General features: G+C 38.5%; 1 protein-coding gene across 10 annotated transcripts in view; it reads left to right on the plus strand.

Moving 5' to 3' along the window:
- ADAMTSL1 (ADAMTS like 1) overlaps positions 1-23,128 on the plus strand; it is an 884,660-nt gene that overhangs the window by 559,377 nt on the left and 302,155 nt on the right. The window lies entirely within an intron of this gene.

Consider the following 23,128-nt stretch of genomic DNA (forward strand, 5'->3'; position numbering starts at 1 on the left):
TTTAAAATACATACCTTTAATTCTCCTCAATATAAACTTTGAATCGCCTGGCCAGATTATAACTAACTAGGCTGTTTCAAAACAGGGACACTGTATTTCTTTTCTGCTTTCTGACGTTTCACATCTAAGTGTCTCGAGAACCAATAAGAGGAATGATAAAAGGGAAACCACTGGGGTCCTCATGAAATAAGTATTAGTTAAACACAGATTTGACAGAGTCATTCATTCATTCATTCATTCATACAACAAAAACTGCTCAATGCCATCCTTGTATGAAGTACTATACTAGTACAAGGGAAAATAACATGTGGTCACTGTCTTAAAACATCTGTGATAAAGGACAAGATGCAGAGAGAGAAGATAGTTGTGCACATAACCACACTCTAGCACAAAGCATGACAAATGCTGCAAGAAAGGGATAAAGTTCTTTGTGGGTTAAAAATGGAGAGACATTTGAAGGGTCTTCAAGGAAAAAGTGATTTGAGATAGGGCTTAGAGAACTAGGAGGGCTGTGACTGGTCCACATGAGTGTGAGGAGGTGATAGTCCAAGCAGAGGGGACACGATGGGCAACTTTGGATGCAGAAATGTTTAAGGTATGTTCCACATACAATTTTGGATAGGATTCTGGCTAGCATTATTGAAGAAAAGAATTGAAAGATATTTTGAGGGACGCCTGGGTGGCTCAGTCGGTTGAGCGTCCACCTTCAGCTCAGGTCATGATCTCGTGGTCTGTGAGTTCGAGTCCTGCATCAGGCTCTGTGCTGACAGCTCAGAGCCCAGAGCCTGCTTCGGATTCTGTGTCTCCCTCTCTCTTTCTTCCTCTCCCCAACTCATTCTCTGTCTCTCTCTATCAAAAATAAATAAACATTAAAAAAATTTTTTAAAAAGATATTTTGAGGTTACACCTTGAACAAATTTAAATGTTAGGGTTCCAAGCTTATATTAGTTCAGTGAATAACAGGGGATCACTAGAGGCTTTGGAGCAAGAGTATGATATTGTAGTTTCTTTCACTTCAGAAAGATTAATTCCGTAGTGATATGAGAGATGCTCTGGAACAGGAAATGGATGGGGAACAAGAAGCAATCAGAGCTTAAGCCAAAAGTAAATAGATGCAAGAGAGATCAAAATTAAGGTCACTTTGTAAGACCTAACAAGCAATTTAAATTAGAATGATAAGTTGGAGTGAGAATAAAGGAAACACAGAGGTGTGTGTATATTTGGAGTTCTTAAACTGGCCTATCCTCTGTTAGAGTAGCTCTTTCCTTACTAGCTACATGACTGGCTTTCCTTATTCTAATCTCAGCTCAAATGCCACCTCCTCAGAGTATTTTCCTTGACCAACTTATCTGATATGCTTGTCCCACTGCCCAATCCCATCTCTCACAACAGTCAATCTTGCTTCCTTTATAGCACTTTGACTTTCTTTGTAGCACTAATCTCTACCAAAATTTATCTTCTTCGATTACTTGGTTTTTTTTTTTTCTGTTTTCCCACTCTAGAATGTGGACTCCATGAGGATAGGAGCCTCATTCATCTTGTTCCCTCCTTTGTCCCTAGTGCCTGGAACTATTGACTCACACATATGAAGCACATAATGGAAATTTGCTTAATATGTAATGGATACCCAGGCTTCTGAAAAAATGGTGGATACCGTTATCAAAATTAGGAATGTTGGGAGAAGGCTTGGGAGAGGGAAATGACAAATTTGATTTAGGGACACTATTGAGTTTGACATGCAGGCTGAACTTGTAGGTGGTATATTCAACTGTGCAATGAGGATTTGATCTCAGGAAAGAGATCAAAGCACAAGCCATAGAAACAGAAATAAGATGCATAAAATTTGAAGATTTGGAAGCAGCTCCTTAGGTAGAATCATAAGAGGAGAGAAGCCTGAACTTTGGCGAATGTCTATATTCAGATAGAAAGAGAATTAGAGTGCCAGGTAAACCACAACAGGCACAGTGAGAGAAGTAGCAGAAGAAATAAAAATTCCTAAAGGTGTTCAGTAGGATAAATGTTGCCAACAGGTTGAAGACTGAAAAAACCCTGCTGAGGAACAGTTTCTATAGTGTACTAGGAACAAACAAAATCAAAATCACAAGGGGTAAAAAAAAGAGTATCAATGAGAAAATGGAGTTGATGGGTATAAGCTATTCTTATTAAGTGTTCACAGAGGTATCTCATCATTTATGGATCCACATAAAGGTAGGTGGGTAGTTGGTTTGTTTTCAGTGAGTAAACCTTGAGAGATAAGTTGATCTAAAAGGAGAGATTGAGGGGCGCCTGGGTGGCTCAGTGGTTAAGCATCCGACTTCAGCTCAGGTCATGATCTCGCAGTTTGTGGGTTCGAGCCCCGCGTTGGGCTCTGTGCTTACAGCTCAGAGCCTGGAGCCTGCTTCAGGTTCTGTGTCTCCTTCCCACTCATGCTCTATCTCTCTCTCTCTCAAAAACAGATAGTCATTAAAAAAATAAGTAAATAATAAAAGGAGAGATTGATTATATGAGAAGGTAAGGGGATACTTGATGCCCCAGGTCCCAAAGGAGACAGTGGGTGACAAGAAGAGGAATCTTGGTGAAGGCAAAGGACATATGCTTCACTCTGAGAATATAGAAGCAAATTGAGAGAGGAAATTTGAGGGTATAGAAAGGTTTTGAAGAAGAGAAAAGGTGAGACTGCTCCAGATGCACAGGCTCAAACTTCCCTTAGAGTTTTCTCCGTCACCTGCTGAAAGTGAAGAAGGTGAGTTGAACTTGAAGAAGTGAGCATGAAGGCCTACAACAGCCCCTAGGTAAATCAAGTGGAAGCCAGCAAAGCAACATAAGGAATTGTTCGGGGGCAAGGAAGGGGCTCGGCTGAGGCCAAAAAGCTTGATGTGACAGAGAACAAGGTCAGAAGGATTTAGGACTTAGTCCAGTGGTATGGCGATGCATTGGGGCAGGAACAGAGAAAACTCACATTGGAGGTGACTCATGGCCAGAGTACTGATGAGATGGGTTGCGAGAGACCAAGATGAATGAAAAGTATATGTATTTTTAACACCCGACCAGGGAGAATGCAGGGAACTAGAAGGCGTGATAATTGGGAGTAAGAGTAATTGTTAAGGGGAAAATTTTGCCTACTTCATTTCTCTTTCCACTGAGGACACTAGGTGCCACATAGTTCAACTGCTAATTGGTTAAAAGAATCAAATAGCTACAGTTGTTCAATTTTTAAAAACGGTATTGACAGAGTTTGTTTTATAAATGGTATAAAAAATGTTTAATGGAAATATACTTTAGCTCATTGATTTTCTTTATCCCTTTTATTATCGTGATATCTTATACATCAGGGCTGTTTTTTAAATACCATAATGTTATTTAAGAATCTCTATAATGTCCATTCTGTTTCTTTATGGCTTTTAAAATCGTGGAAAGGATCCAAACTCTCCTAAGTAGATGAATGCCTAAAGCATCATGAGCAGATGTCTGCCTACCCTGTCCTTCAAGCTCTTCAGAATCAGCCCACAATCTCCCTGCTATCATTATGAGCACTTTCATGGACAGATGTAGGCTAAGACTCTGACCTAATATTATTTAAAACCCATAGCGTTACCAAAGCCAACTCTTTATAGCTTGTAGAATCAAACTGACATTGAATTTCTGTATGAGAATCTAAACTCTTCAAATCTTTGAAGCTTTTTTTTTTCTGACTTTTGGCCATGACACAAGCAACATTGCCAAAAAAACAAACAAAAAGTCTCATAAGAATCTTTTCATAATCCCATCCCAATTTCTCAAACTAAGAAGTTCAGGGCAATTCAGTTAAATATTCCCCTTTTAAATACCTGTTTGGAAAAACTCTAGGGTCCCTTGTTCGGTAAGCCTCCAGGTCAACCCTTAATACCTGGCAATTTCCTGGGGCTCTTCTGAACCACTTCTCCAAAGATTCACCCTCTTTTTCTATTTTTTGCAGGTGCTACATAGTTCTCTGGGTTGTTATTCTCCAAGGCTGAGGAGGAGAAAATGTCTCCTCAGTCTTCTTAGCTTTCTGCATTGTCTGAAAAATCAGTTCACATACTTTTAAGATGTTCTTGTTAATCACTCTGTAGACGGGGTGTATCAATAAAGAAAGTACCCATGATGTTCGCCTAGTTCTTTTAGTCACACGACCTTCTGTTACTATTTCTAGCTGGTTCAAGCAGACTATTTTCATTTCTAAGGATGTAGTGCATCCAACCTTTCCCATTTTACAGTCCAAGGGGGCAAGGCCCTCTCTCTCTCTGGAAGAAAAGACGAAGGATACTACTGGGGAAAACAATAGGTGTGAACCCAAGTGGGTCATTTAGGTTTCAGATCTTCCCGGGGGGGGGGGGGGGGGGGGCTAATTTGCTGACTCAAATTAGCCCTCACATCTGAGCCCCTTGATCTTAACTAGGCATTTTAAACGGACTTTCAAAGTTAGACTAATACCGTGTTACTTATAAATTGTTTCTTTGTCACCATCCTTAATCTTAACAAGAGTTGACATTTAGGAGACAGTGACTACAATTAACAATATAATAGGCCAAGGTGCCTGTGGTAGCTGGTGGTGCCCTTAAGTTCTTTTCTTTCTTTTTCTTTTTTTTTTAAATTCAAGTTACTTAACATATGGTGTAGTATTGGTTTCAGGAATAAAATTTAATGATTCATCATTTAGATAGAACACCCAGTGCTCATCCCACCAAGTGCCCTCCTTAATGCCCATCACCCATGTAGATTGTCTATCCCCCACCCACCTCCCCTCCAGAAATCCTGTTTGTTCTCTGTATTTAAGAGTCTCTTATGGTTTGCCTCCCTCTCTGTTTTTATCTTATTTTTCTCACACTTGACTGTTGTTTAAAAAAACAAAAGTCCCTAAGACTAAAGTCGGGAGGCCACATTTCCATATCTCTTCTAGAACCCTCCCAGAGATGAGTGGGCAGAGATTTCTGTGCTAAGAGGTCACAGAAGGGCCATGTCTGATTTTCTCAACAGTGTGCACCCAGTGCCTAGCATGAAGTGTCCAACAACATGCTTCTGAAACTGTGTGCCAGGGAACACGGCAAACTGACAGGGCTGCCGTGTGATTTTTCAAACATTCAAAGGCACCCTAGCAATACTTGATACCTGCTGGGCCCTATGCAAACTAGTAGATCATGCTGTCTTCCTTTCTATGACATCTTGTCTTTGCAAAGTTGGAGACTAAGTCCCAAACCCAGTCCTCCTGAAGCTTTGATAAAAAAGCAAGTACCGAGAGAAAATCAATGTGGGACAGGAGATGAGGGTGGCATTGTCCAATCAGATTTCATACTTTAAGAAGTTTTCCAATATTTAACGAGTGCAAACTTACCATTAGTAAGTAAACCTGGTTGTTTATGAATAAAATAAAACCTAATTTTTCTTTCAAGTATGTGTATTATTCTTTTCAAATAGCTGTTGTGAGGGTGCAAATACCTATTGAGTTGTTTGGACCTAACTACTTAATCAATGGAAGTGTTAGGTATTCCTTTCGGCCTAGGGGTGCCATAAAAAAAGTTTTGAGATATTAAAGGGGCTATGGGCAGGTGAAGTTTAGCAACCCCTATCACGTGGTGGACATTCAACACTTAATGATGAATGAATGAATGACATCCTAAGTAAGGTGACATTTGAGCAGAACCTTTCAAGATGATAGGAATTTTTCCAGACTATAGTAAGAGGCAGTGTTAGAAAAAATGAGAATGGAATTTATTCAGCAATTTCTGCTGTGATCTGCTGTGTACCAGGCACTTTTTCTAGGCACTGGGGTATCATAGCTACAGAGAAAGATAAGTCCCTGTTCTCATGAAGCTTATTCTCTAGTGAGAGAAAGCAGATGATAAACAAATAAAGAAAGAGAAGTGTGAGAGTTTCAATTAGAGAATGATTCTGAAGGAAATAAAGCAGGATAATGGCATAAAGAATGATGTCGGGGAAGTCGCTGCATATGGGGTGATCAAGAAATTCTCTCTGAGGTGACATGGGGGCCTTAGTCATATGTGTGAAGGGAGAGGCATGAACTAGCCCAGCTTCTTTGAGGCCCTGGTAGGTCATTTTATGAAGTATGGTATGCGGTATGGTGCAGGGAAGGAGGTACTTATCTGTTCTGAGGAGTCTGAACTTACTCCTAAATGTTAGTCTGTAAGGGGTACTCCTAGCCTCTCAGTAAGGGTGACAGGCATTGTTTGCAAAAGGACCAGAAGGCTGACAGACGGGTTGCTCTAATCACCCCCTTCTGTGCATTTCTCTTCTCCCAGACCCGGAGCCAGTCTCAGACTGAAGTATATGAAAGGCAGCGGAGGGTTTTCTTAACCTCAAGAACAAGTTTCTTAACTGAAAAAGAAGTTCTGAGGGAAAGAATGTTGGTTTCTTCTTAATAAATGTTCAGAATCCTCCCCCTACTACAGGGGGCTTCCGGAGGGCACGCTGGGTATCCAGAGTGGCTCTGCCCAAGGCTGACTAGACTCTATAGCACTGAACCTAAGAAATGTGCTTCCTGCTGGATTCAATCCCGATTCCCTCCTTAATGACCCATCCAGCTGAAAAGCAGGAATTTTCCTTGTGCTGTATCTTCCTTGAGAGAGAGAGAGCACTCTCATCTTAAACTCTGATAACACGTGTCTCTTCCAAGTAACTTTATTAGGATTTCATCCGTAAGTTAATGTAACAAAATGGGGGCCAGCTTCTCCTATCCTTACCTGTTAGCCTTGTAATGACAGTCTCTGAGAGGCCATCAGGATGTGTGGCTAGGAGGAGGGGTGAGTGATTTAAAGGACACACTTCATTTTTCAATCCCATGGACACAAAGGACTCAAAATAGTAACACAGAGCAGAAAGAACATAGGCTTCTCAGAGTCCTGGCACTGTAGCTTAGTAGTTAGGTGCTTTTGAACAAAGTTCGGTAATCTCTGTTTTCTTACCTGTTAAAATACCCTTCTTATATACATCCAAAGAATGTTTGTTAATGCAACGTTTATGGTAGTTTAAAATTGGAAACAAATGGAGGGGGGCTGGTTAAATAAACTGTGATGTGTCCACACCACAGAGCACTAAACAGTTATGTAAAAGAGTAAGTCGGATCTGTAAGCACAAACCTGTAAAGTTTTTCCAAGACATTTTGAGTGTGAAAGAAACAAGTGTAGAGTAGTAACTTTAATATGATCTCAGTCAATTTTTAAAACCCCCCAAACTGAGAGCGCCTGGGTGGCTCAATCGGTTCGGTGTCCGACTTTGGCTCAGGTCATGATCTCAAGCCCCGCATCAGGAGGTCTGCTCTCTCAGCGCAGAGCCTGCTTTGGATCCTCTGTCTCCCTCTCTCTCTGCACCTTCTCCACTTGTGCTCTCAATGTCTTTCAAAAATAAATAAACATTTTGGGGCGCCTGGGTGGTGCAGTCGGTTAAGCATCCGACTTCAGCCAGGTCACGATCTCGCGGTCCGTGAGTTCGAGCCCCGCGTCGGGCTCTGGGATGATGGCTCAGAGCCTGGAGCCTGTTTCCGATTCTGTGTCTCCCTCTCTCTCTGCCCCTCCCCCGTTCATGCTCTGTCTCTCTCTGTCCCAAAAATAAATAAACGTTGAAAAAAAATTTAATAAAAAAAAAATAAATAAACATTTTAAAACAAATAAGTGAAGGATTCTAAGTAACAATTGTTTCTTAAAAAATAAATAAAAAATAAAAATAAAATAAAATAATTAAAAAAAAACAGACTGAGGTATGTCTGGGGTGTGGTATATCGCTGATCACAATTATTATGTAATGCAGAGAGAGATTTTGAGTAACTTAAGAAGGGCTTTCCTTTTTTTATTCTGTATACTTCCGTAGTAAGTTAGATGTGTTACAGGATGTATATTCTTCTATAACTGGCATCAATTTAAAAATATAAAAAAGAAAATGAGGTTGGGGTAAAATATTTCGAAAATCATTGAATATATATTTTATTGTCGAAACACTGAAAAAAATACCTCACAGAGTTTTTCTGAGGATTACATGGGGAAATATCTAAAAAGCAGTCAGCATGGTACCCAACTCTGTAATGTTGGCTCTGCCCTGCTTTAGTTCCTTTCCTCAACTCCCCCTTTCTGTGGCAAAGTACTCTTTCCAGGAGAATACACTATTTATAAAAGTAAAAATTAGATCACTTTAAATTCCTGAAGTTCGGCCTTACTGTGTGACATCATAAGGAAATTTTCTTGATTATTTTTCCAAGTAAACAGATTCCAGGTATTCTAGAACAAGAATATTAGCCCTCATCTCTGGCAGAACTGCAGATTTACAATTCTTCTTCCTTTGGATGACATATAGGAAAACAGACTTTCTATGTAATGCCCGTAGGCTGGACAGTTAGGTCTCTGGCAGCAGTGAAGCTTGGCTGTTCTTTGAACAAACAAATGTTTAGTTGGAATTGCTATATGTTCTCAGGAACATAACCCGGGGGACCAATCAATATCCCCCCTAACGAGTCTAACTTACCACAAAGATAGAATGAATATAGAATGGCGACTTAACTACTTGTAGGGCTGTGTGTGTGTGTGTGTGTCCCTTTCAACATTGAGAAACACTGTTGCTGGAACAAAAGGATGTTCATTAGGGATCACATTTCCAGGAGCATCTTGATTTTCTTGACTCGGACCACAGTCCTTTCTATTTATGCAGAAATTAGTAACAAAGGAAAATAATTTTTAGGGGGCAAGAAGTGATAAGTGACTTTTATTGTTTCTCTGAGGACAGAGTCCCTGTCCAAACTCTGTCAGCACCAATGCTGACTAAACTTTGACCATCCAGCAGATGAATTAATCTCTAAGTGCAAGTATACAGCATGTCATGTGGATAACTGGAGGTTGATTTTGGTTCAAAACACATCATTTCCCTTTCAATAGTTAAACACTGAGCATTTAGGATAAATGGCTGAAAATATCTACAGCAATTACTCCGGGAAAAAAAAACCCTCATATTTTATGACTAACTGTTTTATCATTTGTGGCATAAAGAAATAAACATTTTTTTAATGATTCACAGATTCCTTCATTTGGTGGATCTGCCTGGTGGATATAGATCTCTCTGCAGTGCTTGCTGCCAGGCAGCTAGCCAATATTTTTTTTTTGGGGGGATTTTTCCTCCCCAGTGGGTTGGGCCCTTCTGCTTTTCTTCTCCCCTAGGCCTTCTTTTGACTGCTGCACACATTTCTTTTCTTTTTAATGCTTTTTCTGACATGCCTTTATTGGACCCCTCTGAAGTCTCTCTACTTTTCCTTTCTCCTTAATGTGTCCTCTTGATGTGTTTCTTATCCTCTGCCTCAACTTTTTCCTCTCTGGGAGGAGCGTCATATGAACACGACCCCAGGGAGAGAGACATGGGCTGGCCGGCTCTGCTGTTGCTCGCTTGGTGGTTGGACAAGCTCTTCAGACTTCTCACAGCCTCAGTTTCCTCAATCATGACGTAGAGTCACCACGTTCACTTCACAGTACTCCTTTACAAGGATCAGAATCAGTAATGTAGGTACATGGAAGATGCTCAATGAATTTTAGTTCCTTCTGCCACCTGATATGACAAAGATAAGTAAGTTATGGTCTTCCAAAAGAACTCCATTCCCCAGGTAAGGATGATTTTGCCCTTGTCCCTAACTCAACATAATATGAAGAACTCCAAACTGTTGAGTAAAATATAAAAGCTAATAAATTGTTACAACTAATTTCTGCTTATTGCATCCTTCTGGTATATTTAAGAGCCATAGGTGATTTGCCCCCAAAGTTGGTCAGAGTTAGTTTATTCTAAGCCAGCATCATCCCATGGAGACTGTCAGAGGAAGCATTGACAATACTTGTAAGTGGCCTTTGAGTGATATGAGCTGGCCTCCCTAAAGTCACACGTTCTAGTTCACACATGTGATGCTTTCTGATAAGAAATAAGTGTGCCTCACACAACAGCTATGTTCTTTTCCTGTGGATTTATAGCTAAGTGTCAAACGACTGCTTACTTACGGCTGTTAGCATGAACTTGGTCAACCGAGAATTTGTTTACTTCATTATCATCATGATCATTTGCCATATTGAAACTCTCTGAGGAAAAAGTTCAGCTAGACCTTTTGCAGGTGTGTGTTTTGTTATTAATGCTACAGTATTGGCTTGATAGAGTTTTGAAGGGAAGATAAACCCTTCACTGATTCGCCTGATAAAGGGTATTAAAGAGTTATCTATCATTTCCTAGAGTGTTGGGATTTATCAGACTAGAAAAGTGGTATGAGTCCCTCTCCCAGCTAGCTCTATGACCACGGGTAATGGTATATATGTGCTGCAATCTTTGTCAAAAATGACTAGTACACTGATCATATACCTCAAAGGGATCCTGACAAAGCAATAGATTTATAGAAGATTTGAATTAAAAGAAACTAGTTTGTTTGGGGTATCTGCCAGGTGCCAGGCCTAGTGCTAGTGACTAATTCAGTTCTCACAATCACCTTGAGAAGTATTACCCTGATTTTACAAATAAAGAAATCTGGATATTGAAAGAGATGAAATACTTTATTTAGTGGTGCTGCTAGTTTTGTATGATGCCAAAACCCATGCCCATCTCAGCATGACTCAAGAGGGTGCATCAATGACCTAGACTAACTCACGTAGCAAATAACAAAACTAAGAAACAAAGAGATTAAGGCATAAGGAATTTTACAACATATGCGATATGGTTTAGGAAAAGAGATGTTCAAATAAGTTTACTGTAGCAATTTTAATTATTCAAGGCTACAAGTATATGAACTGCTGAGAATTTTAAGTGTGCGAATCAAATACAACAGAAAAGGCAAATCCAAGTATCCTTGCTGAACACATCCCAAATTAACTCTCCTTTGAGCTTCTCCTCCTGTCCAGAGAATATAAATTTCCTGAGTCAATACTTCTCAAACCTACTCTCTCAAGTCCTAGTTTCTGAATTACACAAAATGTATGCTGGTCTCTGGTGACCCAGATAGAAGCTTGAAGCAGAGATTTGACAGTGACTTTGAAAGAAATTACTACTGTAGTTCTTCCCTTGGCACAGTGCCTTGTGGAATGAAACGAAACAAGCCGCCATGCATAGGTTGCTAACATGCAAATACTTGTCTATGCTCAGCCGCTCTCCATGAGACTAGAAACGATAAGCAGCATCAGATCTTCCAATTACCACCAAGATGTGTTGAAACTCAGGCAACAGAAATTCTTATGCTTTTTCCTCTGAGGGATCACTCACAGACCTTTGTGCTGAGCTTTCTGAGCTAAGGCCATTATTTAATTAATCCACTTTCATACTGTATTGTACTTCCGGGAATCTTTTCTTCATGTTTTTCTTTGATTTTGAACGTTCTCTTCCTTTTCAGAGGAAATTGTCAAATTTAAAGAGGTTGTCTTGAACGTTTGGCTATATTTTTTCTTTACAATCTTATGATGAGCAAAGCTATTCATGGCTCTTAGAGCATATTTAGCTTAGGCTTCAAATTCTGTTCAGAATCTTGAGTGGAATATGGTCATCACAGAAGGAAGGGTAAGGAGGCATTATGTGGTATTTTTGTGCCTTTGAATCTTCACCAAGCAAATGTGCTTCAGAGCTCATTCAACACCAATATCCTATAATGTACTGGTCTCCTCTTCCCAAGCAATATATTCATTATGAAGACTCCTCCCCTCCCCAAACAGAAGATTTTAAGTGATATAGCACTACATTTCAAAAAGTATAATTTATTACTTTTTAATGTTTCTTTTTCTTCCTTTAAAATACTGCTGGGAATTATTTACTTTGAATTGTTATAGATCCTAGAAGCAACTTGGACAAACCTCTCAATCCCTATAGGATGGGAGTTTGGAAAACAATTTTTAGACAACTCTCTGTGGGGCCACCTTGACCTCATTGCTGGGTGATGAAGGCTGAGCAGTCAAGTTGCTATGACTATCACCCCTGTGGCATCCAGAACAGCTCTTCCTTTACCTGTTTTATTGATTAGCATCCTGCATAGGATTCTTCTGAGGGAAAAGAGTTCTGCAACAAAATAAGAGTATGAAAACCCCTGCTTTATAATATCCCTCCTAAGAGGTCTTCTAGTTTCTGTCTGATTATTTCTAGGGAAGAAAATTATCCATCTGACATAAATTTGTGTACAAGGCTAATTGCCAGGAGAGTGTCTCATAAACTGATGTATACTTTAATTCAACAGATAGTTATTGACTGTGCAAGGCATTGTGCTGGGAACAAATGACAACAAAAAGATTTGTATAAGACAGTCTACTCCCAAATGTTTTGAAATTGGAGGCAAGAAGAAAAGAAAGACAAAAATACAGATAGCTACAATCTCATGCAGAGTAAGAGAAGTTGTGAAGGAAAAGTGTAAGGAGATTGCTAAGAGAATTTCTGATCAATCTGTTCTTCCCTGTTTCCAAACAAGCAGCAATGTTGGGCAAATTATAAAACGTTGAAACCAATGACATAGCCAAGTTCAATAGCAAGATTAAAGCATCCATGCACCAAAAATGGAGCATATATGCAAGATGGTGATCAGTGCTGATGGCCACAGGCTTTTGGGCTCCATAACTAGAAGTAAGCAAAGATTAGCCCCAACTCAATTCCTGTGGGATAACCAGAGCTAAATTTACTTGTACAGGAGAAAGAGCACTTCTTCCAGGTAGAGAACTTCATGTCAGAAGCCTGGATGGGGCTCTTTGTGTGGATGGAAGCTGACGTTTGCTTTGGTTTTAATGATGGTTTGCCTGGGATGAGAGCTTTATCTGAAACAGTGAGTCTAGAGGGGCTGGTGGAGATCATGGACTGAACCTACTAAATGACACTTGGGCTCGGTGACTAGATTTGCAATTTCCTTGTTATGGATTCAAACCCACAATTCAAGGGGCACTGGGGGGGCACCATCATTTAAGTGTCTGGCTCTTGATTTCGGCTCAGGTCATGATCTCATGGTTCATGAGTTTGAGCCCCACCTTGGGCTCCATGCTGACAGCGCAGATTCTGCTTGGGATTCTCTCTCTCCCTCTTTCTCTGCCCCTCCCCTGCTCATGCGCTCTCTAAATAAATAAATAAATAAATAAATAAAACTTAAAAAAATGTTTTTAAACACAAAAACAAAATTCCAGCATAGCAATCTGATTCTGAACTGGGGGCTGGGTGAACCACGTGGAGATAATCACAAAACTATTAGAGCAGATGAGGACAAAGAGACACAAAGGAAAAGCAAAACCTTTCCATTAAAAATAAGTCTATTTGGCGCTCCTGGGTGGCTCAGTCAGTTAAGTGTCCAACTTCAACTCAGGTCATGATCTCGTGGTTTGTGAGTTCGAGCCCCATGTCGGGCTCTGTGCTGACAGCTCAGAGCCTGGAGCCTGCTTCAGATTCTGTGTCTCCCTCTCTCTCTCTGCCCCTCCCCTGCTCTTTCTTTCTCTCTCAAAAATAAATAAACATTCAAAAAGTTAAAAACTAAGTCTACAAATAATAATCTCAAAACATTATAGAACTATACCAAAAAAAGTCAACAAAATTAATATTCACTCCAGATAAAATTTGGCAAATGAAACTGTTTGATAAAGACATTAAAATGGATACAGGCAATCCTCATTATTTGTGGATTCCAATAATTCTGAATTCGCCATTTCTCTAGAAAGTATCCCTGGTCATTTGCAGATATGTGCAGAGTGGCAAAAAACTTCAGTTGTCCAGCCAGCACATTCCCAGCTGAGGTGGTGCCTTCTTGTTTCAGCTCTCATACTATAAACAAGTGTCCTATTCACAACCTATGTAGTGCCAAGTTTTTCAGATTTTTGCGATTTTTAATGGTGATTTTTAAAACGGCCCTCAAACGTAGTGCTAAAATGCTACCTGGTGTTTCTAAGCACAAGAAGGTTGTGATGTGCCTTATGGAGAAGATGCGTGTTACATAAGCTTCATTCAGTCATGAATTATAATGCTCTTGGCTGTAGGTTCAATGCTAATGAATCAATAGATATTAAATGAGGTATCTTTAGACAGAAACACATATAAAACAAGATTATGTATTGGTTGGTTGGCCAAAGTATGACCAGAGACTCATTGGAACTGTGAGCAATGATAGTATTTTCTCTTGCAGTGTTTATGGTGACTTCGCAGAAAATAATCACCATGAATGAAGGGAATTGGCATTTTTTTATGTTTATTTATTTTGAGAAAGAGAGAGAGCACAAGGGAGGTGAGGACAGAGAGACAGAGAGAGAGAGAGAATCCTAGGCAGGCTCTACACTGTCAGCAAGGGACCTGATGCAGGGCTCGATCCCACAAACCATGAGATCATGACCTGAGCAGCAACCAAGAGCCAGATGCTTAACTGACTGAGCCACCCAGGTGCCCCGACTGTATGTGTTTAACAGAAACACACTGGGGGGCGCCTGGGTGGCTCAGTTGGTTAAGCGGCTGACTTCGGCTCAGGTCATGATCTCAAGGTTGGTGAGTTTGAGCCCCGCGTGGGACTGTGTGCTGACAGCTAGCTCAGAGCCTAGAGCCTGTCTTTGGATTTTGTGTCTCCCCCTGTATTTGTCCCTCCCCTGCTCATGCTGTCTCTCTTCTCTCTCTCTCTCTCTCAAAAATAAATAAAATATAAAAAATAATTTTAAATAAAAGAAACACATTGGGAAAAAAATAACTGTTGAAAATAAACAGTAAATGAGAGGGGGAACCGGGCAAAAATGAAGTAATATATTGATGAATAAAGATAATAAACTATTAGAAGTTTACAATAAAAGAATATTGTAATTGAAATAAAAATCTCCTTAAATGAGATAAATTCCATACTGGACCCAAAGAGAGAGCTAGTGAATTTGAAGATCACAGTTAGAAATTTACAGGGCACTTGGGTGGCTCAGTTGGTTAAGCATTTGACTCTTTCTTGATTTCTGCTCAGGTCATGATCTCACAGTTTGTGAGATTGAGCCCCATGTTGGAGCCTGCTTAGGATTCTTTCTCCCTTTCTCTCTGCCCCCCCCAATTTGTTCTCTCTATCTCTCTCAAAATAAATAAATAAACTTAAAAAAAAAGAAATTTTCTGAAAATACAGCTCAAAATTCCATATGCCTGATATGACAGAGCCCTTAAGAGATACAGAACAAATAAAATGTTCACTCTCTACATACATGTAATAGGATCTTCCAAAAATGAGAATTGGGGAAATGACATTTAGAATATTCCAGAAAGGAAAAAGGACAAGCGTCCTCAGACTAGAATTGCAACATAAGTGCTGAAGAGAAAAAATAAAATACATATGCACACATGTCATGATCCAACATCAGAAGGATAATCTGACATTAAAGAAAAAGGGAAAATATGAAAAGCTATCGGAGAAAAAACAGATCACCCACAAAGGAATGAAACTTAGACTAATGGCAGAAACTTCTCCATCACATAGAGTCCAGAAGATAATGAGTTAATATCTTCAAAGTGCTAATGGAAAATAAGGGTCAGTGTAGAATTTGGGACCCTCAAACTATCAATCAAGAATATAGGCAGGAACCCAAATGTGTTCTGATATACAAAGACGAGAGAGTTCACTACCCACGGATTTTCACTAAAATAATTATTACAGGATGAATTTCAGAAAGAAAACAGTGGACTGTAGGAAAGCTGGGTATCCAAGAAAACAACGATGAGGCCAGAGGGGTGTGAGAATGTGTGTGTATGTGCATATACGTTTCGTGACTAATATTCCTGGTTCTCCTTTCCTAATGAGCATATGGGAGTATTGAACTTTTCTAACCCCTTGAAATTAGACAAGACCATATGTATGAGTAGCTTGGGCCACTGAAATGTGAGTTGAAATCATGCACATTATTTTCAGGAAGAAGCAATAAAGGGTCAGTTTGATAGTGTCCATGCTCTCTCTTCCCTTGTGGTAGTGACCAAGGAGGCTATGGGTTCCCAAACCTTGCTTCTCAAAGAGTGGTTTGGAGATCAGCAGCATCAACGTCAACTGGGCTCATGTGAGAACTGGAGAATCTCAGGTTCCATTCCAGATCTGCAGAATCAGAATCTTCATTGTAACGCGATTCTCAGATCATTCGTCTATATATTAAAATTTGAGAACCACGGTTCTCTTAGATAGTACATTCTATTTCAGTTTGAGTCACTGAGTTACCCCACAGATAACAGCTGCTAAAGAGAGTCAGAGATTCTGTGAGTATGAAATAAATCTTTGCTGCATTAAGCTGAATGGATTTTAGAGATTGTTTGCATTTTCAGAATCCCCTAACCTATCCTGACAGCTATAGTCAAGGTGGTAGGCAGAATGGTCCCCCAGATATACCCATGCCCTAATCTTTGTAACTTTTGAATATGTATTATGTACATGGCAAAAGGAATTTGCCAAAGTAATTAAGGGTACAGACCTTAAGACACAAAGAGTAGCCTAAATTATCCAGGCGGGCCTAATGTAATTATGTGATGCTTTAAAAGCAAAGAACTTTCCACAGCTGGAGGCAGAAAAGATATGACGAAGTCAGAGAGACTGTCAGCCCAAGAAGGTTTTCATGCACTATTACTGGCTCTGAAATGGAGGGGGGCCATGGTCAAGGACCAGAGAGAGACCTCTAAGAGCATGTCAACCTCTAGCTGACAACTAGCAAGGAAAGAGGGACTTCTGTCTTACAACCCCAAAGAACTGAATTTGGCCCAAACCCCAATGAACTTGGAAGAGGATTCGTCTCCTGACGCCAAAAAGGAACTTAGCCTTTCCAATACCTTCCTTTTGGCCTTGAGAAAGAAACTCTAAGCCAGGGACCCCGTCAGCCATACTTGGACTTGTATCTTACAGAACTGTGAGGTAATCAATTTGTGTTTTAAACATCTAAGTTTATGGCAATTTGTTAAGGTAGCAATAGAAACTGAATGCAGTGGGTAAATCTAACTGGTGAGCACAACTTTGTTTTTATTTCATGTTTCTGTATTAACAGCATTTCAGTGTTTAGTGTGTATTAAGATCTTTGTTGTATTTGAGAAGAGGATAAAAATAAAGTTAGATTTTTTTTTACAAAATTTAAGTTGATTATTAAAAAATTTTAAATATCCATTAAAAGAATCGAAAGTGCAATCTGTAAGTTCCAAACTAGCACAAGAAATACTAGAAAATAAAGAGAATCTTGCCAACTTAATGAAGTTAGAGAAGAAAGAAAAAGGTAGTAAAGAAAAGCCATAGTAAGAAGAAAATACAAAATAAGACAGTGGTGCTTCAAACTTGACAAAGTAATGCCAAAGTTTTCTACAATGACTGTTTCAATTCTCATCCCCACAAGAATTATATAGGTTCTCTGGGTTCCATATCCTTGCCAATGCTTGATATTATATAACTTTAACTTTTGTCTAATCTTGTGGGTGAACTGCTAGAATATACCCAACTTAGTCACATATATTATATTTTTTGCGTACGTCTGGTTTGAATTTGCCAATATTTTGTTTAGGTTTTCTGCATGTATGTTTATGAGTAATTTTCTCTCATATGCAATCTTTATCTGGTTTTGATAAAATGAATTAGGAAGTGTTATCTCTTTTTCTAGTCTTTGGAAGAATTTATTTTAGAGTATGATTGTTCCTTTCATGTCTAGTAAACTTTGTAAAGTTGCAAGCAAGATTTTTTTCTTTGTGGGAAGATTATTAATTACTGATTGAACATCTTTAGGATGAAGTGGAGCATAGTAGTTAAAAGAGTGAACTTTGGGGCCACACTGTCTATGTTCAGTCTCAACATTGAGTTATTAACTGTGTAACAGTCATTTAACCTCATGGTACCTCAGTCCTCTCAGCTGTAAAATGGGACACATAGGATTGTCATGTGGACTAAATGAGTTAATATATGTAACCTACATAGGATAATACTTGGTCCATAGTAAATACTTTGTAAACCTGTATTTTTGTTGTTTTTATTTCTGTTTCTTCTTGAATATTTTTTCCTCTTGAATGATTTTTTCCTAAGACAAAATTTTCAAATTTATTGGCATAAAGCTGGTCATGCTTTTCTGACTATCTTTTTAACTCTAGGTGTACCTGCAACTGTCTCCCTTTTTGCATTTATAATAGTGGTTGAAATTCCTTTTTTCTTCATCTTATCATTTAATAAAGTTTTCAGAAGTTTATCTATTTTTTTAGTCTTTTTAGGTAACCAATCTTTGGTTTTGTTGAGTCTATGGTTTCTGTATTTTCTGTTTCCTCGATCTTTGTTTTATTTGCACTTGTATCATTTGTATTTCATCTGCTTCCTTTGGATTTATTTTATTGTACTTTTCCTAATTGCTTAGGTGTGATGCTCAATGTAATAAGTTTCAGACTTTCTTGTTTCCCATATAACTATTCAACTAAATACTGCTTTGGTTGTTTCCCACAGTATGGTAAAGGGAATTTCATTATTAAGTTCTAGGTATTTATAACTTGAAGCAAAAATAATGGAAATTTGAAAATTATTTACCATCTACTAACTTCCAAATATATGGTGCTTTTTAAAAATATCTTTATTGATCTCTAATCATTCTATGGTAATTTTGTTAAAAATGATTGTTTTTACTCCATTTCTTTGAAGTTTGTTGAGATTTGCTTTATGGCATAATATCCATGTGTTCTTGGAGAGTACTGTTATTTTCTGATCTGAAGGTATAAGTTTCTATATATGAGTATATCAAGCATTTTAAATGTGCTTTTCAAATCTCTTACTTCAATGCCTGCTTGAGAGAAGGATTTTTAAAATATTCTACTTTAGTGGTTAATTGGCCAATTTCACCTTGTGGTCTGTTAGGACTATTTCAAACATATCTTATTAGACAGATATGCATTTTAAATCGGTTTTATCTTCCTGGGGAATTTAAACTTTATTCATAATGTCATGACCATATTTATCAGTACTAATGCTTTTTGCCTTAAAACCTCTTTCTCTGATATTATGGCTTCTCAATCTTTCATTATGTTAGATTTATCTCCTACATTTTTTTCTATTCTTTTACTTTCAATGTTTCTCTATCTTCAATTTTGTGAATATCTAATGTCAATATTTAAAAAAAATTTTTTTAACGTTTACTTATTTTTGAGAGAGAGACAGAGCATGAGTAGGGGAGGGGCAGAGAGAGAGGGAGACACAGAATCTAAAGCAGGCTCCAGGCTCTGAGCTGTCAACACAGAGCCCTACATGGGGCTCAAACCCTTGAACCGAGAGATCATGACCTGAGCTGAAGTCAGACGCCTAACCGACTGAGCCACCCAAGCGCCCCATAATGTCAACATTTTTTTAAATTGTAATCTGGTCATCTTTGCTTTCTTTACTCCATTTACATTTTACTATGATTACTGATAAAACTGGAATTATTTCTACCAACTGATTTTGGGATGTCTATTTTTTACTTCAGTATTTCTTTTTTTCCTTTTTGCCTTCTTTGAACTTTTGAGACCTTTTGTTGTTGTTGTTATAGTTCTCCTTCTACTGGTTTTAAAGTTATACATCTATTGCTATTCTTTTAGTGGTTACTCTGAATTTTATATGCATACTGAAAGGCTAAGGTTAAGTAGTATCTATACCTGTGTATCAAACAATTCAGGTCTTATAGAACATTTTAACTCTACCCTTCTTCAAACTTATATGCCTCTCTTATCGAGTGTTTGGGCTGTTTTTATTAATCCCACAGATAAGATATTTTATATAGCCCAGTGCTTGATATAGTCAGCTCATCTTTATTAACCCAACAGATCAGATACTTTATATAGTCAATGTTTATTTAGATGTACTTGAAATATTCCATTTTCTTTGATCCCTATTCTTTCTTAAATCCTGGATCTTTAAGGCTCTTTTTTTTTTTTTTTTTTTTTTTTTTTTTTTTCTGTCTGGAGTACATCCCTTAGAAGTTCTTTTAGTGAGGGTTCAGTGGAAAGAAGTGCTCTTGGCTTCCTTGTTTGTGTAAAATATCTGTTATTTAGTTGTCTTAAATATTACTTTTCCTGTGAAAATACTTATCTTCTGTTAACACTTTGAAGATGTGTACATTGACTTCTAATTCCCATTGTTGCTGTTGAAAAGCCAGCTGTCATTTTAATTGTTCTTCCTTTGTCTTTTCTCTTACTTCTTTTATGGTTTTATCTTTATCACTGGCATTCTGCAGTTACCTATGATTGGTGTAGGAGCAGATCATTTATTTATTCTGTATGATTTTCATTTGACTTTCTGACTTGAGATTGTATTTTTAATTATTTCTGGAAATTTCTTAGAAAATGATTTTCTCATGTTTTCTATATCTTTGTCTTTCTATGCTATATTTTCTAGAATGTCTTCAACTCTTTCTTCCGTTGTCTAATATGCTTTTTGTTCCATCTATTAAGTCTCTAATGATCTTTTATATTTTTCATTTGCCTACATTCCTTTTTAACATTCTTTTTAAGAATTTTCCTTAAACACATTAAATTTTATTTTGCATTTTGTGTCCGATAATTTTACTATATGAATTCTTTGTTTTCTTATGTCTGCTGTCTCTTTTTCATGCCATCTTGTTTCCTCATATGTTTTGTGATATTCCTGTATGCTTACATGATTGTTGGAATTTAAGACAGCATGCCTTGTAGACTGGATTAATGTGTACTTTCTGGGAGAACTTACGTTTGCTTTTCAGGAAGATGACACTGGGAGGGGGTGGTGATCAGCACTAGTCAAGACCACTTTACTTTTTATTTATTTATTTATTTTTTTTACTTTACATCCAAGTTAGCATATAGTGCAATAATGATTTCAGGAGTAGATTCCAGTGATTCAGCCCCTATGTACAACACCCAGTGCTCATCCAAACAAGTGTCCTCCTTAATGCCCCTTAGTTATTTAGCCTATCCTCCCAACCACAACCCCTCCAGCAACTCTCAGTTTGTTCTCTGTATTTAAAAGTCCATTTTATCTTTTTAAATAAACTTTGTTGTTCATAGCAGTTTTAGGTTCACAGCAAAATTACGCAAAACATGCAGAGATTTCCCACATGCCTCTGCTCACAAGCACAGCCTTCCCAACTATCAACCCCCCTCCCTTCGAGTGGTGCATTTATTCCAATCACCTGTTTACATATAATCACCCAAAGTCCATAGTTAGCATTATGATTCACTTTTGGTGTTGTACATTCTATGGGTTTAGACAAATGTATAATTTCATATGTCTACTGTTGTAGTATCATGCAGAGAAGTTACAGTGCGTTAAAAATCCCTGTGATCTATCTATTCATCATTCCCTTCTTCATAACCCAGAAACCACTAATCTTTTTACTATCTCCATAGATTAGCCTTTTACATAAACTGAGTGGGTTTTTTTTTTTTCCCCCTGTCCTAGTTTATTCTTTCTCGAGAGTTTTGTCTTAGGGTCTCGGCATTAGGAGGGAGTCTTGATCCTCTTCCACAACCACTCCATAGACGTTACCTCTTGTCCCATGCTCTTACAGGCTATTAAAATGGAAAGCTAAAAACCACCAGGAAACCAGCAGATCCCTTTAGGATATCCATCAATTTCCTCTCTGGATTCATGCTTCCTCATTGCTTTTGTCTCTGAGGAAAACTCCTTGCCAACTCAGCTGTCCGTTTAACTTTTATTTTTTTAATTTTATTTTTGCAAATTGTAGTATTTTTAGGTGTTCTGTGGTGGGAAGCTTCCTCAAAGTATCTAGTTGTACATGTTGTTGCATACAGAAGTCTCTTAACCCAATCCTTGACAGATAATTATTTCTCATTAATTTTGTGCAAGGCTTTCAGTAGGCCCTGAGTAAACCAAGAATACAACACAGGGTGGTAAATCCAAGGATGAAGGTATGTACGGGGCTATGGCATCTAGGAGAGAGTTGCTCCAACACAGGCTGAGGATAGGGAACTGTCGGAGAAAATCACCAGGAAGTGATACCTAAGCTTTAAGGAGTCAGCCAGGTGAATACGGAAGCCACCACACAGAACAGGGAAACAGACTGAAACAGTTCTAAGTAATACTGACAGTGTGCAGGGAGAGGAGGCAGTTCCACGGCCCTTTTCTTCTCTGTCTTGTCCAGGTTCAGGCTTAAAGGGAAACAAAACAGGAAGGGAGGTCACCTCTGTCCAAGAGCTATCCTCTAATTTTGAACTGCCTGCCCCTCTTCCTGTCATCCTATGAGCTTGATACATGGCCTTGGTTCTTATCCTCCCCCTTAAATTGTAAGCATCACAAAGTCATGTATAACTGACTTTCCCCATAGCCTGGTATTTGGCAAGTGTCTCTTTTTTGAACATACGTAATTAACAGCTATTGGGAGTGATTAAGTAGAAAGCATTATTATTCATCAAACCTTACTCTAGATAAATTGAAACTTTTTGCATCCCTCTTTACTTTTACCTACTGCTGCCCACTCAAGGAAATGGAAGTGTTATAGGAAGAGAACAGGAAAATCAACTTTGGAGCAACATGCTTTCAGGATGAGGCTGGTGCTCAAAGGCCATGCTTTAAGTTTCAGAGGACAACCTGAAAACACTGGGGTTTAGGGGTCAGAAAATATATTTCTATAATTCCTTTTTGGTTTCTTAAAATATGTCCATGGTCCAAGATCAACAAACTAAGAAGTATGAGCACATAGGAACAAAGTTGAGCGTTGTCATCCATTAAACTTATAACCCAGTAAATTTGGCACATGATATTGTTTGATTAGATTCATATGTTAAGACATTCATATAAGTCACTTTAATTAAAATGATGTTTAAACAACTAAATAAAGTAGTTCTAGAGGCAGCAAAGCAATGGGGAAGGCAAAACTGGATGAAAAAAGCACAGTCAGGTCCCTCTGAAGCCCCCTGGAGCTATGTAACTCACGAATAACTCCTCCCTCTCTGGCATTGGAATAATAGCAATACTATACATTTATTGAGTGCTTCCCATGTGCCCATACTGATTTTCACAGTTTACTTGTATTCACCCATTTGTGTCTCATTTGCCCACAAAGCTATCATATGACAGGGCCAGCCACCTTTGACCAGGGTAAATCTTGAGACCCTAGGGAGGGGTAGACCTTTCCCTTTTGTTTAGGAGCTGACTCCTTTCACTGTGCTCAGAAAATGGCACCCAACAGTCCAATTGACGGCTACAATTGGAAGCTGGACAGACAAG

The sequence above is a fragment of the Leopardus geoffroyi genome, chromosome D4, assembly GCF_018350155.1.
Source record: "Leopardus geoffroyi isolate Oge1 chromosome D4, O.geoffroyi_Oge1_pat1.0, whole genome shotgun sequence".
Lineage (NCBI taxonomy): Eukaryota > Metazoa > Chordata > Mammalia > Carnivora > Felidae > Leopardus > Leopardus geoffroyi.